Raw genomic sequence first — 23779 nt, forward strand, 5'->3', positions numbered from 1 at the left:
CGTCGGCTAGGGAGTTCGTCCACGCTCTTTTGTCCCGCCTACATGAGCGCTTCACTTTCTTCTCGAGAGCCGGATACCGCTGAGGGGCTACAGCTTTGGCTCCTCGTGTTTTCGCTCGCTCTATTTCAGCTTTGGCGTTTCTTCGCTCCTCTGTCTTCCTCCGGGTGCGTAGCTCACCCGAATTATTCTCGCCGGTGACGATGAAGGCGTTCTTGATGGCGCTCCATTGATCTTCTACACTTCCACCTTCCGGAATATCCACAGCACGGTTCTTCAACTCCTCGATGAAGCACCTTTTCACCGCAGCGTCTTCCAGTCGGCGTATGTTGAACCGGTGCCCGATTTTATCCTCCTGCGTGCCGAATCTCGCCGCAATGCGCAGCCGGATCTCGCCGATTAGGAGATGATGGTCGGACGCAATGTCGGCGCTACGCTACGTTTGTTCCGCACATCAAGAAGGCTCCGTCTCCATTTTCGGCTGATGCAGATGTGGTCGATTTGATTTTCCGTGACGCCATCACGAAAAACCCATGTCACTTTGTTCACTGGTCGATGAGGAAAAAGCGATCCCCCAATCACCATGTCATTGTTACCACAAAACTCAGCAAACAGCTCACCGTTCTCGCTCATTTCTCCGAGACCATGGCGTCCCATGACGTGCTCATAGTCCAAGATCGGAACCAATCTTCGCGTTGAAGTCGCCCATGAGGATCTTGATAGCACCTTTCGGAATCTTATCCACGACAGCTGTTCTGGCAGCACGGACAATGACAGCCATCAGCGTCGATTGAAGAATACGTACGAAGCAGATTGTCATTCTTTCAAACAATAGCCAGAGAAACAAATGCATGGTGAATGGAATGTACGGAAGCTGTTCCCACGAGATAGTGAATTCTAAATTAATGATATTTTGTGAGATTTATACTGCTATATTTCGCTAGGAGTGTGTCGGGCTAATGTGCGCTAGAAACGATAGCATATTGTGATTTGTGAAATCGTAGTATATCTTGTGTGAGTGGCTAGTGGACTCTTTACTTTGGATATTAGGAGTATGTTTGCTAATTACATGATCCATATTACAGGTTCTTCTCCTCCGTCTCTGTAGTAAGATTAGGTAATGATTACCCCGATGATTGCTTAATAATGCATTGATTAGGACTATTATTGCTTGGTTGTTTAGGTAGCGATTACTGAATTCCTCCGCGTCCTGAATTTCTACGGCTAGAGTCCTGAGCCGGTAGGGAAAGACTAAAAAATGTATGTATATATGAATTCCCTTTGAAACGTTAAAATAAAAGTTAGGTACATTTCTCTTAGCTTTGAGCTGCGCAAATTAAAGCCTGCTGCGAGATTTTTTCCTCTACCAACAACAGCATTCAGTTGACTGTAAAAATTATCTTTGTCTTGGTATTCGGCAGGATCGGTTGGCGCGTAACATTGGATCATTGTAAGGTTTCGAACCCTTGTTCTGAACCTGGCTACAAAAACCCTCTCATTAATAGGTTCTCACTTCATGACCGCTGCGTGGGCGTGAGCGCTGAGCAAGAAACCAACTCCACGGTAGCGAGGAGCGTGTTCACCTCGTAGGCCAGAGTATAGCAGAAATTGACCCGACGCAAATCTGTGTACTCCAAAGTTCGGCCAACGGACTTCGCTCAGTCCTAGGATCTCAAGCTTCATACGGCATGCCTCATTGGCTAGTTGTGCCGGTTTACCCTGCTGGACTAGGGTTAATACATCCCAAGATCCAATTCTTGTCCGTTGTTTCGCGCTAAAAGTCGTTGCCGTTGAATCAGTTCGTTATGTTTCTTTTTCCGTTTCTGTAACGGTTTTTGGGTTTCGGAAACAGTAGGTAGTTGGCCTAAGATCCCCTATCCACCATGGTGGGGCTGCCACCTTAGGTATAGCTTGCGGTGGAGGAGCATTTCATACTCAGTCGCTGGATGCCAGAACATACGCTATTTGAGCCGCACCTTCTTGGTGAACAGACACTCGAGACGTACCTCATCAACCAAGCTGAAGTCAGAAAGAAAACAGTGCCCAGGCTGCACTACCAGCTAAGCTAAGCACACAACTCTTAGCTAGCGGTTTTTGTCATCCATTGACCTCTGAAAGCATGAGGTAGGAACTTGTGAGGACCAGAGCAATGTTGGACGGTCTCCTTGTCGACTCACCGTTTGCAGCTCTTTTTGGACTGCGCTGCAATTAAATTATTTAAAATTTGAGGTGGGCGTAAAGTGGGTGGCAGTGTATTATAAGAATGTCAACTGTAGATGCTCGGACACTGATCGAGGCCGCTGTAGAAAACTACATGATACATAAAGACAAAATCGAGCAACCTTATAAGTTACTTATCAATTTCTCTCGTGTGGACCTTAGCGAAATGTGTCCCATACGCATATCTTCCAGCATACCCGATAAGAGCGAACAAACCGCAACCACAAGTTTAAAATCACTCCAATCAGTTAGTGCGACTTCGCACCACACCGTGGCCTATCAGTCAGTGCTAAACCATTTGATAACAATAAAAAACCATAACAGATGTAATGCCAGCCAGCGCACTAGTGGAGTAGGGATGAATGAAACAACCGATAAGCAGCACCGTACCGAAGTGAGCTCAGCTTAGAAGCAGCTATATAGCAGTCAGTGCAGTGTGCGGCTTTGTGGTCGCTCAGTGGAGAGAGAATTTCTCACGGCATTACGAAAGCCCGACGCATTGAATTGAAAATTAAATAAAAACATTCCACCAAGGGGCTACCTATAGTATTAAGTAGGGGCCACCACACCACACTGCACTGGGAAGCTAATGCTTCATCGTCGACCGAGACTATCGGGTGCACGCACGCACATTCATAACGGACAAACGCATTGCATTATCGGCTATGTATTCACACAAGTATCAACTGATTGGTGTGCTGTGCATATGTTGTATACCCATTAGTATGGGACAAACATCAAATTCTCGCTCCAGTCGACTTTTTTGATTCAATTTAGGTCCCATATGAACTGTGCAAAATTTCAGCGCAGTCGGTGAAACTATAATTTAGCGCAAGCGGTTCAAAGTTTTCATAGGATTTACTATGGGAAAAGTTACACTTTCAAACAAAAAATCCCAGAGGTCACCCCTTGTCTCCTTAATTCAAATCGATCAATGCTTCTTGTAGAAAAATCATTTATAAAACTTTCCTTCGAAGACTGCAAAACAATTGGATGCTTGTGGAGAAAGTTATTGATTTATTACCGATTAGTGATCCGACGAACGGCTTTTTGTTTTGTTTTATCAGCAGCACTGTAGCTGCTGCCTTGGCTGCTGTTTCTGGGGGTGGTGATGCCTCCCGCCACCCCTTGCGACAACGGCAACAGCAGTGCTGCTGATAAAACAAAACAAAAAGCCGTTCGTTGGATCACTAATCGGTAATAAATCAATAACTTTTTCCACAAACATCCAATTGTTTTGCGGTCTTCGAAGGAAAGTTTCATAAATGATTTTTCTACAAGAAGCATTGATCGATTTGAATTAAGGAGACAAGGGGTGACCTCTGGGATTTTTTGTTTGAAAGTGTAACTTTTCCCATAGTAAATCCTATGAAAACTTTGAACCGCTTGCGCTAAATTATAGTTTCACCGATTGCTCTGAAATTTTGTACAGTTCATATGGGACCTAAATGGGATCTAAAAAGTCGACTGGAGCGAGGATTCATTTTTTCCATACAAGCGTGTCCCACACTAATACCCATACCCAATAGGGGTACGTGCAAAATATTGTGGGGGAATGGGGGTAAAACGCTCGTCTTACCTTACCGGTCAGACTAAGACTTGAGTGTCCTCTGCTGTATGTAGGAGTCGTCTCTATTCGAGTTGGTCCGTGGCTGTGCGTCTCCACCACCTAGCTCGCTGAGCACCACGTCTTCTTTACCAATCGGATGGCTCTCGAGAACCATTTCAATCGAGTTGGTATCCAACATCCTGATGACGTGACCCGCCTACCGTAGCCTCCCATGGTGGACGATAGTTGGTTCTCTCAGCAGCTCGATTTCCTTCCACATAGACCTGTGCGCCGACTATATTTTGTTCGGCGCGGCGTGAGGGCCATTTTTCGCCGGTGGCAGCTTTCGGCGGCGGCGGCGTGAATCAGCGTGACCAAAATTTGACCATAATGTCAACATTGGCAAATCAAAGAAGTCATTATTACGTTTAGAATTTGTAGTCTGACCTTTTTCATGATCATTAATGACATAAACTATTAAGTTAGAATGAACCCCTTTTATATTTCTGTTCGGTTCCGTCACTGCCACCAGTCAGTGATTATACATATTGAGACATGTATCCTTAGTGTAATGCATGTTGCATAACTCCATTGCAAATCAAGGGCAATAAAATATCGATTTTGCTATAGTTTTTGTTTGGTTTTCTCAGAATCTTCAAAAGCTAGGGTATATGTACCATTCCTTGACCTAATTTGGAAGCCGCCTTGACAATTTTGACCATAACTCATGAATTAATAGCACTAGAAATCATATGTTGACCATATTACGTTCTCTAGGCAATGCATGTTTCACCAATTGGAAGTAAACTAACGTAAATATTCAAGAATTTACTTATTTAAGTTGATAAGATTCGATGCGATGGTATGCAACGTTGGTCTATGGTACAAAAATTGGCCTATTAGTGGATACAACGTTGGCCTATTGCTTTCCATGCACTAGAACCACTTATTATCTCATTTTTCAATATTTCTGCTGAAGTATTATCTCTGTTTGTTCACCAATCTTACTTGTAAATTACATTTTCGGAGCCAAATTTTCAAAAATCTGTAAATAAATTACTTAAACTAAAGTTCTTTCTTTATCAACGATAACAACGCAACCCTATTATTGCGTTATATTTTTACATTCACCGTACACAAAATCTTGCTTCCTGTTCGTTCTTTCTGGTTCTTACGCAAGCTATGTTGTTGACGTCACTTTACTGATGGGCCAAGATTTGGGTACATAGTGGAAAAAATGTCCTCAATATTCGGCCCACATTCAATTTGTAAAATATTTATTATTCGTTGAAAACAAATATACAAGTTCAAAATAGCGTCTTTGACCGTCACATCAAATGTTCAGTTATTGAAAAGTCAGTTCGAAATGTTTCAGAATCATGCCATTTATGACCATGTGTATAGACTACCCACTTAGCCAAAGATTCATGAATCATGGCGTCTACAAAAGCTAAACAAAGTAATATTTTCATTCAATTTCAATGCTCCAAAGTGCCAAAATTGAAACGAAATGTTACAGTTGTTTGCCGCATAGCTTTTCCTATATCCAGTTATGCGTGTTTGTTTGAGTTTTTGGTTAACGTTGAGATAGGCCGAACGAGGGGACTATGCCAACGAAGCATCCCGATACCCTATCAAACTTGATAATAAGGTCGCACTATTTACGCTAAGGAATCCCCAATGATTTCAGGAAGTAATCTCAAAAGAAAATCCAAGAGGAGCCTTAAAGAAACACCTCAAGGAATCCATGAAGAAAATTCAGGACTAATCTCTGCATGAACTGCTGTATGAAACCCTGAAAAAACTTCTGCGGGAGTCTCTGGTGGTTCAAGAATCTCTCTTACAGAGATCCCTGCAGAAGCTTCTGAAGAATCCGCTGATTGGAGTTTTCGAGGAATTTCAGAATGAAATCCATGACGAATCTTCGAAAGAAATTCCAGGAGGATTCCCTTAAACGAATTCAAGAAGGAATCCTAAGGGAATTACAGCAGGAATTCCATTAGGAATCTCCGAAGGAATTCCAGCGAGAACTCCAAAAGAACTTCGAGAAGGAAAACCCTAAACATTTCTAGGAGGAATCAACGAAAATACCCAGAATCTCTGAAGGAATTGCAGGAGAAATCCCTGAGAAGGAATTTCAGGAATTTCAGGAGGAATCCCATAAGAAATTTCAGCAGGAATCACCGAAGCAAATCCAGAAGGAATCCTCAACGAAATATGAGGAGAAATCTCCGAAGGAATTTTAGGAGGTATTCTCGAAAGAAAAATCCCTAAGGAGAAACCCCCGAAGGAATTCTAGAAGGAATCCCGGAAGGAACTCTAGGAGGAATCTTCGAAGGAATTCCAAGACGAATCCCCGATAGAATTCCAGGAGAAATTGACGAAAGAATTCTAGGAAATCACCCCGCAGGAATTCCAGGAGGGCTCCCAAAAGAAATCCAGGAGGAATCTCCGAATAAATTTGAAGATAAATCACCAAAGAAATTCCAAGAGGGAATCCCGATGGAAATCCAGAAGGAATCTTCGACGAAACATCAGGAGAAATCCCCGAAGATTGATTGATTGATTGATTTATCTTTATTTGAGAGACTTTCAGCCCTTGGCTGGTTCGTCTCTCTCCCCGAAGAAATTTTAACAGGAATCCTCGAAATTACAGCAGAAATCCCTGCAGGAATCCCAGGGGATTCCGAGAGGAATCTTCGAAGGTATTCGAAAAGGAAAATCAAAGGTTTTTCAAGAGGAAACCCGACAGGAAGCCCAAAAAGAATCTCCAAAGTAATTCAAGGAGAAATCCTCAAAGGATCTCTAGGAAAAAATATCAGGAGAAAACCCCGAAGGAACTCTAGGAGGAATTTTCAAAGATATTCGGGAAGAAATCCTCAAATTATTTCTAGGAAGAACTATCGAAAAATATCCAGGAGAAATCCTCGTTAGAGTTGCATGAGGATCCCCTGAAGTAATTGCAAGAGGAGTTCCATTGGAATTCCAAGAGGAAACCCCGAAATAATTCCAGCACGAATACCAAAGAAATTTCAGCAGGAATACTTAAAAAACACCAGGGGAATTGGAGAAAGAATCCCCGAAGGATTTCTAGGAGAAATCGACAAAAAATATGTGGGAGAAATCTCTGAAGGAGTTTCAGGAGAAATCCTGAGGAAATTCTAGGAAGAATCACCGAAAGAATTCCAAGAGGAATCCCCGACAGAATTCTAGAAGAAATTCTTTAAGGAATTCTAGGAGTAATCCCTGGAGGATTTCCATGAGGGATCCCCGAATGAATCGAAAATAATCAGAAATTCCTGCAGGAATCCCAGGTGGAACTCCTGAAGAAAATCTGGGAGGAATCTCCGAAGGATTTTCAAGCGGTATACAGTATGCGGCAGGAAAAAATGCGAAAGTGTTTTTCAACTTCAAACCTCATTTTCGTCCATTTGACATTAACCAATCTATGTTTCAACGTTCCATGATCTATAATAGGCTCAGTTTGATCGCAGCTGCCGTCGAGTATAGACGCAGGAAATGTATACTTCGTAGCGAACTCTTTATTTGCCATCAGTTGGTGCGGCGCAAACGGTCCCGTGCTTCTTTTGTCTCCCGGTCGTTCACCGTTTGTTTGCTCATCAGTGGTGCATTTTGTGCTATCGGGAACATCTTCATATCGAAATGTGTGACATAATCAATACCGCACAATTTCGATTCCCGGCGGGTAGTCCGCGACCGTCCTGGGCAGAAATAGCTAGTTTTCTGAAATCGCTGGAAACTGATTTGCTGCTTATTGAATCAGCATATAAGACGGCAAATGATCGTTCGTTGTTTCTGAAGTTTTCGTCGTTGGAGGCAATGAAGGAAGCTTTGAGGAAAAATGCGGATCCGAAAAAGTTCATCTACGCCAACGGGAAGATCGTCGAAGTGCGGATGTGCATCGCTGGCGCGAATGTGCAATATGTGCGGGTTTTCGATTTGCCGCCGGAGCTGAGTGACGAGTGCTTGTCGTTGGTACTCGCAGAATATGGAAAAATAGATCAAGTGATTCGCGAAAAGTTCGCCGCGGAATCGGGACTCGGTCATATCCACAATGGCGTGCGAGGAGTATTCATAGACGTTAAAAAGGACATACCACCAATGATTGACGTCGGAAAGTGGAAAGGACGGATTTTTCACAACGGATTGAAGGATACCTGCTTCCTGTGCCGAGCAGTCGGCCATCGGAAAGATTCATGTCCTCAACGAGGAACTCGAACACACCAGGCGGATCAACAGCGGAAAGTAACGGAAACCTGCTCGTATGCAGCTATTGTGTCGCAGGGTCCGGTTTCTCCGGAACAGAAATTAATATCGGAAGATGATATAATTGAAGTGTTGGAAGATCAGCCGCTGGACACAACAACAGATGGAGAACAAGCACAATCAGGGGTTCCTGGAGAAGATTCGGAAAATGAATGGCGCCCGATGACACAGATGGAGAAACTGGAAGAAGTAGCCAAGGTCATTAAGGATGTGATGGGAAATCCGACTGCTGATCAGCGTAGGGCTCAATTCGCCGCATCTGGTTCAAGCTCAGGTTCCGGACCGCGGGTGAAGAAGAAATGCGCACGAAGAACGCTTTACTAGGATTGTTTTCAAATTGTCATTAGAATGTTTAAATATTAATTAGAATTTCGGCTCCGTTAAGTTTTTTGTTAAACAATTGAGCCTATACAAATAAATGATTTGAAAAAAAAAAAAAAAATATAATAGGCTAGTTTTCTGAAAAGTTAATTGAAAAATTTCCCATTTTGGTCACTAACCTTTACATGGCGGCGCCTGAAGATGAAGACAACCAGAATTTTCAAACCGCAGAAAATCGCACAGGTCGCTAAATTTCGCATCTGATAAAACAAAATTATTGATTTTCTCTACAATATCATCAAATATATGTACTTATTTCATCTGGTATGTGAAACTACATCGCTCTGGATCAGTGTGGTCTGGTTGTTCATCAAATTTGAGCTAATTTTGTTACTGTTATAGTCATTTTGTTTAATGACCATTGGGCGCGCAGTTTATTGATATCCGCTTATTAGGCCTACATTATCACATGTTAAACATCAAATATGTTCATTTTAATTTTGCAGTGCTAGAATATAGACATTGACTGATACACTGTCATGAAAAAATACACATATATATCCTATATTTAGCGTGTAATAGTGACTTGAACTTTTCGCATTTTTTCCTGCCGCACCCTGTACACGAAGGATTTTCTAGCGGAATCCCCATAGGAAGTCTAGGCGAAATCTTCGAAGGAATTCCAGAAGGAATCCCCGCAGGAATTCCAGGAGGATCCTGAAGGAATTCCATGAGGAATCGCCGAAGCAAATTCAGGAGGAATCTCCTAAGGAATTCTTAATGAAATCATCAAAGAAATTCCAGGAGGAAACCTCGAAGAGATTTCAGGAGAAATCCACGTTAGAATATTAGGGGAAATCCCCGAGAGAATTTTAGGACGAATCCAGGAAGTGCAGGAGGAATCCTTAAATGAAGTCCAACAAGAATCCCTGGAGGAATTATATGAGAAATCCCCAAAATAACTCCAGGAGAAATCTCCGAAAGAAATTCTTAGAGAAATCACCACAAGAAATTCCAGGAAAAATTCACGAAGAAATTTCAGGAGGAATCTACGAAGAAATTCCAGGAGGAATTCCCGAAGAAATTCCAGGAGAAATCCTCGAAGGAAGTACAAGGGAACCCCTGAAGGAAGTCTAGGAGGAATCCCCGAAGAAATTACAAGAGATATCCCTGCAGGGATTCCAGGGGAATGCACGAAGGAATTTCGGTAGGAATATCCAAAGAATTTTCAGGCGGAATCCTTGAAGAATTTTCAGTGGATATTTCCGGGTAGGAGGAAGGGTTTGCAGGAGGTATTCCCTAAAAAAAATCCTGGAAGAGTTCCAGATGGAAATTCTTGAGGAACTTTTGTAGAAACTCCATGATATATCCCTCAAGAGTATCCTGGAGATATGGCTGATTATAATCCTAAGAAAATTATTGAAGGAACTTCTCCAAGATTCCCTGAAGGCCTGAATAAGCTACTGAAGAAATCTCTGATGTAACTCCTGAAGGCATCCGTGAGTCTTCCTGGAAAAAAAATCGATCTCAATCTACAATGTGAAAGAACCCCAGCAGCGATCCCTGGACTAACTTCTGGGAGAATCCCTAAAAGAACTTCTCGAGGAATCCCCTAAGGATATCCTGAAGGAATCTTGGAAGAAACGGTTATAGCGTGGAAGCACTAGATTTCGCCACTGCTCTAGTCTTCGACCCCTCCATACAAGCTCCATTGTTATGTAAGGAGTGGCGAAGATTAGAGCAGAATTTTGGGGGGTGGGAAAAGTCTAGAGCTTTTACCCTATAAAAATCCATGAATGAACTTCTGGAGGAATCCCTGAATTCTCCTGGAGGTATCCTTGGATCTTACTACAAGATTCTCTGAAGAAACTTCTGTAGAGCTTTCCAAAGGAACTTCTGTAGGAATCCCTGAAGAAATTCAGGAGGAATCTCTGAAGAAACATTTGCAAAAATCCCTGCAACTCCTGGAGGAATCTCTGGTGGAACTCCTGAAGTAATTCACTGTAAGAACTCCAGTAGGAATTTCTAAAGGAATTTCAGACGGAATCCCTGTAAGAACGCCTGGACTAATTTCTGAAAACCTCCTGCAAGAATTCCTGAAAAAACTTCTCACGGGACTCTTGATGGATCTCCAGGTGGCATTTATAAATCCTCCTGAAGAATATTTAAAGGGACTACTGGAACTTCTGGAACTGGAATATTTAAAGGGAAGCTTAGGGAACATCTGAAGGATTTCCTAATGAACACCCGGAGGCATCTCTGAATCCTCCTGGAGCTATTGGGGAGATCCCTTAGCGAGCTCCTGGAGAGATCACCGATGGAACTTCTGGAGCAATCTGAAAATTTTTCATGAGGCATCCCGAAATAATTCCAAGCGGAATCCCCGAAAGAATTTCAGGAGGGACTCTTGAACAAATTCAAGGAGGGAAGCTAGAAGGAATTCCTGTAGAAACCCTTGATGGAACTGCCGGAGTGATCCCTGAAGGGTCAATCCTTGCAGAACGTCAAGAGAAACCCCTTGATGGAAATCTAGAGAAATTCCGCGGCTAATTATGGAATGAACACAGCTACCGTTGGGATCCAGAGAATGTTTAACCAACTTTCATTCGAGTTTGACTACCACCTGCCTCGTGCCACAATACGTCGACGGGTTTCAAACGTTTTAACAGCAGCCAGAGCATTAGGATAAGTATTGTTTTTTTTTTACTGCTTCACCTTTTTGACAATTATTATTTATTTCTCTTCGTGTGTATCATGTAGTACTTTTGTCGTATGTTTTGTATGATGCTGGGTCATTAGGCCGAAGGTCATTAGGCCGAAGGCCATTAGGCCGAAGGTCATTAGGCCGAATGGTCATTAGGCCGAATGGTCATTAGGCCGAATGGTCATCAGGACGAATTGAAAGTTAGCCGTTGTTTTTACCTTTTCCAACAATGTTTGACAAAAACTAGTTTAACAATGGAACTAGAAAGAATAGCCTATGTTTTAAAGAAGGAAAAATTTATGAATTGAATATCAGCAGTTTCAGCGCCAAAAACTATTTCAGCAATGATACTAGAAAGAACAGCCTATATTTAAAAGAAGGAAAAATTCATGGGTAAAATATCAGTAGATTCAGCATCAATAAAGTATCTTCGTGCCTGTCACACGATACACACATGCAAAATGGTCATTTGCAGAGGAAGCTCTCAGTTAATAAGCTGAGAAGCAGGCTTTGTCTCAGTGGGGACGTAACGGCAAGAAGAAGACCCAATGACCATTCGGCCTGATGACCATTCGGCCTAATGACCATTCGGCCTAATGACCATTCGGCCTAATGACCATTCGGCCTAATGACCATTCGGCCTAATGACCTTCGGCCGAATGGCCTGACACCGTTTTGTATAATTAGTTGTTTTGTGATACCTGATCATCATTGGGTATGGAAGCCTGTTGATGTAAATAGTATTAAATAAATGATAAATAATAATAACTTTCTGAGAGATATCCTGGAGGAAACTCTGAGGAAACTCCAGGACTAGATCCTAAAGAAACTCCTGTATGAATTCTTGAAGGAACTTCAGAAGGAACTTCAGAAGGAATCCATGGATAAATTCTCAGACTAATCTCTGAAGGACGTCCTATGAAAATCCCTGAATGATTTTCTGGATGAATCTCGGATATATCTCTGGGGGGCATCCCTGAATCCTCCCGGAAGAATTTGTGAAGAAACTCCTGGAGTTTCCCCTGTCGAGATCTTCCTGAGAGATCTACTAATGAAAAATCAATGATAAAACACCTGGAAGCGTCCCTGAACAATTTTCTGGAGGAATCTTAGGTGAATCTCCAGGGGGCATCACTGAATCTTCTGGAAGAATCTCTGAAGAAACTTCTGGAGAGATGTGAATGAGGAATAATTAATACTAATGAAAAATGAAAACAAAAGATCTAAAAGTTGAGAAATCAATTATTGAAGAAATCAATCACTTATGATAGTTATCGTGAGATTTTTTTTATCTCAACTTTATGTGAACTTAATTTTGTTCGTGCACTGATCACCGGAGTGAAAAATGAAAATCGGCAGCGTGACAAACAGCGGCGTATGGCGCACCGACGATATCTTGATCGGCGTCGGCGTGGGACAAAAAGTGTCGGCGGCGGCGGCGTGGCGCGGCGGCGCACAGGTGTACTTCCATAATACGTCTCTGAATTTCACTGCGGGTGTCGTCTCAAATTTGCGTGGTATAATATCAATATTATCGGCAAAACCAAGCAGCTGAACGGATTTCGTGACAATCGTAACACACATGTTCATCACCATTTTCCTTACAACACCCTCTAATGCAATGTTAAACAGCAAGCACAAAAGAAAAAAAGACCTTGCCGTAACCCTTTGCGAGATTCGAAGGAACTTGAGAGTATCCTTGATAATACAACTACGCACATCACTCAGCCCATGATCGCCCTGATCAATCGTGTCATTTAATCCAGGAATCCGTATTCGTCCAAAATCTGCCATAGCTGATCTCGATCGATTGTGTCATGCGCCGATTTCAAATCGATGAACAAGTGTGGGCACGTTGTATTCGCGACATTTTTGCAACACCTGGCGGAGGGCGAACATCTGGTTCTTTGTAGCGCGTTCACCCGTGAATCTAGTCTCTCATTCTCACCAATGCTGCTTTCTTCTCGTTTTTCAACTGTTCTGTAGGGACACCCTGAAGGTAGGGTTACCAGACGTACTCTTTTAAGAGTACATGTACTCTTTTTCAGCCAAAAATTAGACGTACTATTCTTTTTTGTAAAATAGCCCCAATTGTACTCTTTTTTTTTCATTTTCATTTTAATTTATTTATTCATTTTTTCGGTAAGGGGAAAAGCCAGGATGGAAACATTTATATTGATATGTTTGAATCCCAGGCGCAAAAACCCCTTCAAAAAAGTACAAAAGAAAAATTACAAACATTTCTAATTCTAACTTTCTTCCCCTAACCTATTTATTACAATGCTTAGTTATTGTTTGATAGACCTCAGACAGTCCGAAGACTGATTAGGAGGTCTTTAATCGATGAAAGTTCAGTGCAAATGAGAGTATTTAAGTATAATTATCAATATATATCATATAATGTTTTCAATAACGTATTTTTTCAGACTATTTTTAAATATGTGGATTGAAGTAATAGTTTTCAAATTCAGTGGTAGGTTATTGTAGTTAATTATGGCATATTGTAGTTAATTATGGCCCGGTTTTTTAACAAGCATACAATTTTCTAATAAAATATTCCAAAAAAATATCTACTGCATTGACTTTTTTTCTAATAACAGGTGCTGCTGTAATCATTTGCCAATGGTGTGTCCATTTCATTGTATGTGAAAACACGTAGTGACTTATATTGTTAATATAGTATATGTATTTGCTTTAGGTGTCATTGTTTACAAATTTCCTAATCTAAAAGATCTTAAAAAATACTCGACTTCTATAATTTAGTATGAATAAAAGTAAAGATTTTTTTTTCAAAATTCGTTAAAAACTTTTAAAGCAATTCTTGTGTTTACTTAAAATTTAACTTTTAATTGCATTAGCAATACCCACTTGAAAATATTAAAAAAAAATCACCTTGGATTACCGTACTCTTTTGTACTCTATTATCAGAATTCTAAAATGTACTCTTTTCATGTGTGCCAAATATGGTATCCCTACCTGAAGGTAAAAGAAACTCAAGCTGAATTTCGTTTTAAATAAGCACATTTTGATTATTTGATGTACAATTTTGCTTAATATTGGTTCTAATTTGACTTCTAAAAGTTCATAGGCGTATAGAGTAACAAGTGTAAAGAAAGTTTATAATTTTTAGGAATATATTATGATAATCAGTCGTATGTTAGCCGTCCCGAAGTAGTTAAGTTTGTAACTATTTATTTAATATCACGCATTTGACTTTGTTCTCCCCCACAACCATGCGAGTACCGGTGAGGCAACCAATATTCTCCCTGCGCGTCTTCTAAATCGAATTTTATTTCTTCCTCTCCCATGGATGAACCAACAACCAAACGAACGAACCCGCACATAACGTTCGAAGGTGAAGGTTCCGTTCTGGGTTCTGCGTTATTCGTTCGCTCTTGATCCGTAATCTGCCCTCCTCGCCTATAATCCAATGCACACATACCCCTCTCGAAGAGGTAGGTAGGTAGCTCTGGGTACTTTTTTATGTGTCAGAAAAAGGAAAGCAAAATATTGACGAGTGTTTTCCCAGCTTAAATTTGTGTGGAAATAAAAGTGGATATGCGCTGTGCTCTCTATTGGGATATGATGATGGGATGGGAATGGAACAACAACGACCGAAAACGACGATGACGACGACGACGGCGGCGACGATAAAGACGAAGCGACGAAAGAAAGCGGGCTGGATTCGATTTTGTATTTTGTGTCGAGTCGAGTCGAGCCGAAGTAGCAACAAAGAAAGAAGCTCATGTCGATTGAGAGATCTACACTGAGCGATAGAGGAAGTAGGTAGGAAAAGACGGCACTAGCAGCAGCTAGTATAGAGCTGTGGAAAGCTCTAGCCAGCTCGAGCGATGCAAGTGTGATGATGCGACGAGGTTGAATGGGCAGGAAGAGGTAGGATGGAGAGAGATTCCGAACGAAATGTGAATGTGAATGGTGGCTGGCTCGCTAGCTAGAAGGTGCAGGAAGGTATAGGCATGCGAATCGAGCAGATGAAGGAGGAAGTAACAACAAGCGCGAGCGAGTGAGCGGGGTTCACACAGTTGTTGGCGGCGCTGAACGACCGAGACCGATCGACTGACTGACTGCGAGGACGGGGACGACCGGCACACGGTGGCGATGGATGAGACGGATGGTTGGCTGGGTGGTGGCGCGGTGATGGTCGGTGGCGATGTAGATGATGGTGCGGAAGCGCAAGCAGGTATCGCCCGGTTTCGTTTTTCTACACAATATTATACACTTTTGGTGCTCACCTGTCAATAAATGTAAACCTGGGCGTTTTGGGAGCGAAAAGGTAAACTGCTGTGCATGGGTTTGTGGGTATTTGCTTCAGCAAGGGAGTTGCTTTTGTTCGGTCGTTCTGATATTGGTATTGGATTGGTGGTGGCAACATGTGGAAAGAGGAACGATCAGAATGGCATTATGAAGCATATTAGAGTCGAAGTTCGTTCGGTGTTCAATGGGGACCGGCGTTCCTCTTTGACAGATCAATTTTGAAAGTGTGCTTTCTGAAAAAGAAAGACGTGAAGTTCAAGTTCACTGACACAAAAGTACTTGTTTTCGTATTAGTAGCACACATCCTCGATAGTATAGTGGTCAGTATCCCCGCCTGTCACGCGGGAGACCGGGGTTCAATTCCCCGTCGGGGAGTATTATCTTTTTTGTTGTGCTTTCTGATGAGTTGTCCTAAGAATACTTACATTCAACTAATATGCTGAAATCTATCCCATGCATAAAAGCTGCTTTAGCTCTACAGCTCTATATGTACTACTGCGCAATATCATAAAGTATAAGTAAATAGGTCTTTATTTAGATTTTTAAATGATTTTCATAGATAGCCGATCGGGGAGTAGGTATTGTATTGTTCCTTGCTGTGCATGCATTACTCTTAGGGAGCATCCATTAAGTACGTCACGCTAAAATTGGGAATTTTTGACCCCCCTCCCCCCTTCGTACGGGTTTTTTCCTATACTTAATACATTGCTTGTCACACTTTCACAAACCCCCCCTCCCCCATAGGACCGTGACGTACTTAATGGATGGCCCCTTACATAAGATGAACATCGCAGCATAATCGTTTGCGTCCGTGATTGGGTGCGATCGTCCGACGATATGAAACTTGGTAAGATCTTTCCGATTAATTTTTTGTACACTATTTTGTTGTACCGTCCCTACACAGTTATGGATCACACACAGTTACGGATCACTTTGATGTTTAAAGTCGAATATCTTGCTCAAAACATATATTTCGGCACGAAATTCATTTTTGTAGCATGATCCCATTTGTTTTCTGAGATAAAAAGTCATTTATAAGAGTTCAATCTAAAAATAAAATGTACTTTAATGCAACGATAGTGTTGTCCTCTCACGTCTGCCAGTAAACAGCCGAATTCCATAAGAAGCTACTCCTGCAGCGGTAAGCTCTAAAAGTGTCGAAATCCATCAATTTTGATATAAAAACCGCTCGTACACGTTGGATAAGATATGTATGTATCTATTAAAAGAAGTTTTGTTTTATTCTGGGATTCAAATACTAAAATAAAGTGACTTTCAACAGTGATCCATAATGTGACCCAAAAACTGATCGTTTGACGCTATTATGGATCATGGATTATGGAACAAATATAGATTTTTGCTCCACTCAACGCTCTTGATACAATATTCTTACCTTAAAGTATCAAAAGTATTATTAAAAAACATGTAACCTTGAAAACCAGGTGTCTTGAAACACAGATTTGTAAAAATAACACTTAAAATGGAGAGCATCACTGATACCTAGTGGCGCACCTCCATCGAAGTAAATGGATTCGGGACTTTTTAATGTTTTCTCTTTATTCCTGTTGTAAAATCGGGTACTCCATCAGTAAAATAATCAATGCACTGCGTAGTTTAGCATTACAAACGCAAATTTATTATTAGAGTTGGGATTTTGAGTAATTTTGCACTGATCCATAATATGGCAAAAATTGATCCATAATGTGTGGGATTCTGTGGTGCTGATCCATAATAAGGCATTTTGTAAACAGTGAAATATTCCTTTTTTACGCGGAAATGACTTGCGATTATACTTCAAATGGATCGGGAATGAAAAGTTCGAATCAAAACATAGCCAACGGTGCTTTCAAAGTCGTACTTTCTGTTTTCTTTTATTTTTAATTGAATTTTGAAGGTCAAAAATACCACTAAGTGATCCATGACTGTGTACCCACGGTATTGCCATATTTTTCATTCGCTATTTTTACGATCCTATCAAATTTTGGAAGCCGTTTCTGTTTTGGTCCCTTTCTGAGTTTATGATAAGATTTATAAATGCTTGCAAGGACTTGGTCAGTTGTGTGGGGATGACTGGGTCCATAGATATTAGTGATATCTATGATGGCAATGAATATGCTAATCTTTGCAACTCCAGCCACGATTTGTGCAAGTATTCGTGCTACCTATGTTATTTTCATAGATAGCCAATCAGGATCATACTTCCGCAGTCAGTTATAGTACAGTTCTGATGAAAATGGTTCAGTGACGGTGATTCAATAGAGTGTATGCTGGTTGTGATCGTGCTCGGTTCATCGAAACCGAAAATGTGGTGTCCATTGATAGTGACACCGCCATATTCTGGTCAAATAAGCAAACATTACCGATAAATGATATCAAATAAGGATTAAAAGTTGCTCAACAAGTTTACCTTAGGAACAAGTTCATGGAGACGCTTGGTTATTTATTTTTCGATGTTTTTTTCCTTGTTCAACAATTCTTCGCCACAACACTCGGTTTGTGGCTTCAGTCCTACATCCTTGGCCGCGTCCCACACTTCCCAGAACGTTCTGCACCTGCTCCGCCCACCTTGCACGCTGACCTCCAGCTCTTCTTGTACCATCCGAATCTCTTGCGAACACCAGCTTTGCAGGGTTACTTACCTTACCTTACCGATCAGGATAAGGCCGGGGTGGCCTCTGCTGTACATAGTAGCCGTCTCCGTTCCACTCGGTCCATGGCTGTTTGTCTCCAGTTCCGCACTGTGCGCAAGGTCCGCAAATCGTCCTCCACTTGGTCGACCCACCTAGCTCGCTGCGCTCCACGTCTTCTTGTACCGGTCGGATGACTCTCGAGAATCATTTTAGTCGGGTTGCTATCCGACATCCTGATCATGTGACACGTCCACCGTAGCCTCCCGATTTTCTATCAGCAGCTGATACAGCTCGTGGTTCATTCGCCTTCTCCAAGTCCCGTCTTCTATCTGCACTCCGCCGTAGATGGCACGCAACACCTTTCGTTCGAAAACTCCAAGGGCGCGTTGGTCCTCTGCACGTAGGGTCCATGTTTCGTGCCCATAGAGGACGACCGGTCTAATCAGCGTTTTGTAGATAGTTAACTTCGTGTTACGGCGAACTTTGTTCGATCGTAGAGCTCTGCGGAGTCCAAAGTCAGCACGATTTCCTGCCACAATGCGCCTCTGAATTTCTCTGCTGGTGTCGTTGTCGGCGGTCACCAGTGAGCCCAAGTACACGAATTTTTCAACCACCTCGATTTCATCACCATCGATAAAAATTCGGAGTGGCGGGCGCGGAGATTCTTCCCTGGAGCCCTTTGCCATCATGTACTTTGTCTTCGACACATTAATGACAAATCCGATTCGACTGGCTTCACTCTTTAGTCGGACGTACGTTCCCGCCACCGTCTCAAATTTACGAGCAATAATATCAATATCATCAGTGAAACCAAGCAGCTGAACGGAATTCGTGAAAATCGTCCCACTCATGTTTATCCCCGCTCTCCTTATTACACCTTCTAACGCAATTGTGAACAGCAAGCACAAAAGATCACCATCTTACCGTAACCCTCTGCGAGATTCTAACGAACTCGAGAATGTCCTTGATAATCCAACTACGCGCATCACTCAGCCCATGGTCGCCCTGATCAATCGTATCATTCAATCCAGGAATCCGTATTCGTCCATCTCCATAATCTGCCATAGCTGGTCTCGATCGATTGTGTCATGTGCCGATTAAAAATCGATGAACAAGTGTGGGCACGTTGTATTCGCGACATTTCTGCAACACCTGGCGGATGGCGAACATCTGGTCCGTTGTAGCGCCTGTCTGCCCATATTCGCATAGTCGATGTAAGCGCCAGTGTACTTTTCAACATACTTTTGGAATTATAACAATGAATAAATATAAAGTTCAAGATTTTTTCCGCGTTGATATCTAACTACGGGTTAGATCTTGTGATCTTTTTAATAAAACTGGTCACAAATATGCACCCGCGTTAGATATTAGCTTTAGTACGGTGGCATTGCCAATGGTGGTTACATCGACTATGCGAATATGGGCAGTGATATTGCCCCACGAACTCTCTTGCAATCGTTGATAGACGGCGGCATAAAATTTGAGAGAGTATCTTGTAGGCAGCGTTAAGTAGTGTGATCGCGCGGTAGTTCCCGAAATTCAACTTGTCGCCCTTTTTGTAGATGGTAGAGTTGATCTGTTCCAGCGGCTTTGTTGTTTTTCAACCGGCCAACCTCCTCCTCAATCTCTTGGAGGACAGGGGCCGGAAGTCTTCCGTCCTGTGCACATACTCCTAGATCTGTTACCACGCCACCTTCGGTACTTGCAACGTCGCCATTGAGGTGCTCATCGTAATGCTGCCGCCACCTCTCGACCACCTCACGCTCGCTCTTGAGAATATTCCCGTAATTATCTCGGCACATGTCGGCTTGTGGCACAAAGCCTCTGCGCGAGCGGTTCAGCTTCTCGTAGAACTTTCGTGTGTCCTTAGCGCGGTAAAGCTCTTCCATCGCTTCGCGATCTGGTTCTTTCTGCTGGCGCTTCTTCATCCGGAAGACTGAGTTCTGTCTGTTCCGCGCCTATCTGTAACGTGCCTCATTCGCTCTCGTACGGTGTTGCAGCATTCTCGCCCATGCTGCATTCTTCTCGTTTTTCAACTGTTCACATTCGCCGTCGTACCAGTCGTTTCTGTGATTCGGAGTCGCGAAGCCTAGTGCTGTAGCCGAGGTACTACCTATGGCGGATCGGATGTCCCTCCAGCCATCTTCAAGTGTAGCTGCGCCAAGCTGCTCTTCCGTTGGTAGGGCCACTGCTAACTGCTGCGCGTAGTCTTGAGCCACTTCTACGTTACGTAGCTGCTCGCTGTTGAGTCGCGGCGTTCGACTTCGACGCGTGGTGATAACTGTCGAAAGTTTTGAGCGCATGCATACAGCGACTAAGTAGTGATCCGAATCTATATTCGCACTGCGGTATGTGCGGACATTGGTTATATCCGAGAAGAATTTACCGTCGATTAGAACGTGGTAGATTTGGTTTTCTGTTTGGTGGTCGGGTGATCTCCAGGTGGCTTTGAAGGATATCTTTGCGGGGGAAGAAGGTACTTCGGACTACCATACCACGGGAGGCTGCAAAGTTTACGCATCGCTGGTCGTTATCATTCGATACGGCGTGTAGGCTGTTACGTCCGATTACCGGTCTGTACATTTCCTCCCTTCCTATCTACGCGTTCATGTCGCCGACAACGATTTTTACGTCCCGCGGCGAGCAACCATCGTATGTTTGCTCTAACTGCGCGTAGAACGCTTCTTTCTCGTCATCAGGTTTCCCTTCTTGTGGGAAGTGGACGTTGATAATGCTGAAGTTGAAGAAACGGCCCTTAACTCTAAACATGCACATCCTTGCGTAGATCGGCTGCCACCCGATCACACGTTGTCGCATCCAACCCAGCACTATAAATCCGGTTCCCAGTGGTGGTCCCACAGCTTTGGTAGAAGATAGCCGCTCGATGCCCGCTTTCGCACACATTCTGGTCAGTCCAGCAAAGTTCCTGGAACGCCACAATGTCGAAGTTGCGGGGATGTAGTTCGTCGTAAATTATCCTGTCACATCCTGCGAAGCCTAGTGACTTGCAATTCCATGTTCCAAGTTTCCAATCGTAGTCCTTATTTCATCGCGTGGGCCTTTGCCGATTGCATCGAGTCGTATTTTCTCCTATGTTATTCGCAATGGGGATTTTTACGGGTGGCTTATTGGTCCTACGCCAACACTCCTGTCTCGCCGGAGGGCCATCGTGCCAGTTCTGTTTAACGACCCAACCAACACTGGGACGACCACGCTGATGGGCCTACCACCTTGGATCTGGCTGGGCGTGGTGCAGCGTTTCTTATTCAGCCGCTGGATGCCAGAACAGACGTTATTTGAGCCGCACCTCCTTGGTGAACAGAATCTCGGGTCGTACGTCCTCAATCTAGCTGAAGTCCAGGCTGCACTACCAGCTAAGTACACAACTCTTAGCTGGCGGTCTTTGTCATCGCTTGACCCGTGGAAGCATGAGGTAGGAGGACCAGAGCTATGTTGGACGCTCTCCTTATCGACTCACCGCTTTGCAGGCCATTCTGATTTATCGACCGTGATGGCTTTTCGGACATTTTCTACTGAGAGTGTAAGGGAGTAGAGATCAAATTGGATAATGAAATGATAGATAGGCGCTGTTCATAAACTACATAGACACATTTTGGGCCGTCGAATTCGTGAAACGTTTGCCGACACCTGGAATGGATCGACATGGTTGATGGTTCATACCAACACACCAAAGACTGGCTTCATATCTGTTTCGTTGAACTGCTTATCATGGTGCTACATACCTTCACCTTTCAAACAACTGACGTCACAAAATGTCCCCATATAATAGGGGACTATAGTGCGTAGGACGCCTAGGGGTTTCCGAAGAATAGTGCATAAATGTCGGTTTCATATAAAAACTTCTTTAGTGCTCTGTGTTCAGGTCTGTGTTTCTCGCTCACAACTTCTTCATATTTGGTTTCTCGAGTCGCAGCATACCCCGCCAGATTCCAACATCGCATCCCAAATTCCGATCTGGATCCGTCGAGCGGGTGACAACGATGATCATGTCCGCTAATTCAACTCCGGCAACTACGTGGCATCCGTCGCCTCGTCGCCACAACCGTCGTGTACAATATCTATGACGCAATTCCACAAGACCTTCCCGTAGTCGTCGTTGTCTCTGTCCCCTTCGCCAGCACCTCCGCCGCCAGCTATTAAAGCTGACGACGACTACGACGACGCCGCTCACCAAAGCTAGAGCAAACGCGGCCGATACAAATCGCGCCGCTGTTGGCTGGGCCACAAACAACCATAGCGAGCAGTATTCCATACTTCTTCCTCGCGCTTCATTATTTTCCTCCGCGGAGCGACGCCGCGCCCCAGCTGGCTGTGAGCACTCGTCCATCGTTCAAGTTCGCACATTTCCTCCTCGTCGACGGTGGCGGCGGGCGATCTTTTGGCTGCGCGCGAGCGAGCCGAGCAATAACAACAACAGCCAATCGCGCGCTGGGCTCTTAGCTCGATTGTGAGTGATCGTTTGTTTTATGATTGTTGTTTTTTTGCCATGCACCGTTGGCTGGCAGCGCAAGTCGCGAGTCGCGACACAACACGGTAGCCTAGCATGGAATAAAAAGTTCCCGATCGCCGATGAGAGTGCTCGCGAGTGCTTTGGCTGAGTGACACGACTTGTGAGCGAGCATCACTCAGCAGCGCCCGAAGTCGGCGCGAGCGAAACTATCAAACTGCGCTGCCGTCGCGTCGCCGGTGCGCTGCGCGCTTTGCTAAGCTGGCGAGTGAGCGGCGGTTTCTCGCCGTGCTGCATGGCAGCTCACGGTTGAAAGAGTATTGACCTACATAAAACGGCTGCAGTTGAGGGTTTCGTAACGTGCGCGCCTCGGCCGTGGTGCTGGCTCGCTGGCTGGCGGTTTCTATGCAGGCCCTGAGGCTCTTCTACCACGGTTGTTGTTGTTGCTGCTGCTGCATCTACACAGAGACCTTGAATCGAGTGCGCGCGCAAGAGGCTTCCTTCCGAGAACTATTGGTGCACCGATGCCGCCGTCTCGCTGCGACCGGCCTCCATCAACGCATCGGTCGCTGCAGACAAAGATCGCCTAACGAAGGAAGGAATACATACTACACTTTTGGCAGTCGCAAAAAATTAGCAGTTCATCAACCAAATAACCTTCCCTGAACCCTGTTGAGTTTGAGTTGACTGCCGTCGCATCGCTGTGCTGACGGTGCGCGGTGGTGGCTTCAAAGTCAGCGGGATACATGCCTCCTTCGCTATATGGACGGCTATCCTCTACCTACCCGAAAATGTAATCGGGGGAGTTATCGTATGATTTGCTAAATATTGTCCATTACGCTTATTACGGTGGACTTCCCCCTCTGCCCGGGTGCTGCTGGTGGTGTTGTTTGTTTCGGATGGGGTGGTAAATGTTTGTAATGCTGCTGCTGGGTTCCAGTGCTCTGGCTTGCTGCTGTCGCCTGTTATACGGTAGGTAGGTATTTTAAATTTTACTGTCATTCTCATTTTCGCCCGCTCGCTGTGTACAGCCTTCGCAAGGCGTACAAGTCGTTATCGCTCTCATGATGGTGTGTGGTGAACGAAGGGGTTCGAGTGACGTAGGGAAGCAATAATAATGTTGTGTTTGTATGTTGTTTTTTTTTTTCAGATTCTGCTATGTGGAAGGGTTCTTGAACGTTTGACTGTATTAAAATTTAATCTACCTAAATGGCGTGTAACCGAGCAAGACAAAATAAAGAATATGATTGGCATCTGTTGCTTTGTAGGGAATATCCTTTGTTGGTGCCAAGAACTACATTTTTTCTTTGTAACACGTTACACAACAA

The 23779-nt window shown here is 43.7% G+C and overlaps 1 non-coding gene across 1 annotated transcript; it reads left to right on the forward strand.

Moving 5' to 3' along the window:
* Positions 1 to 15656: 15656 nt before the first annotated feature.
* Trnad-guc (transfer RNA aspartic acid (anticodon GUC)) lies at positions 15657 to 15728 on the forward strand. Its single transcript has one exon. It is a non-coding gene; the product is annotated as a tRNA-Asp (tRNA).
* Positions 15729 to 23779: the final 8051 nt, after the last annotated feature.

Source organism: Aedes albopictus, chromosome 3 (genome assembly GCF_035046485.1).
Source record: "Aedes albopictus strain Foshan chromosome 3, AalbF5, whole genome shotgun sequence".
In the NCBI taxonomy this organism is placed as follows: domain Eukaryota; kingdom Metazoa; phylum Arthropoda; class Insecta; order Diptera; family Culicidae; genus Aedes; species Aedes albopictus.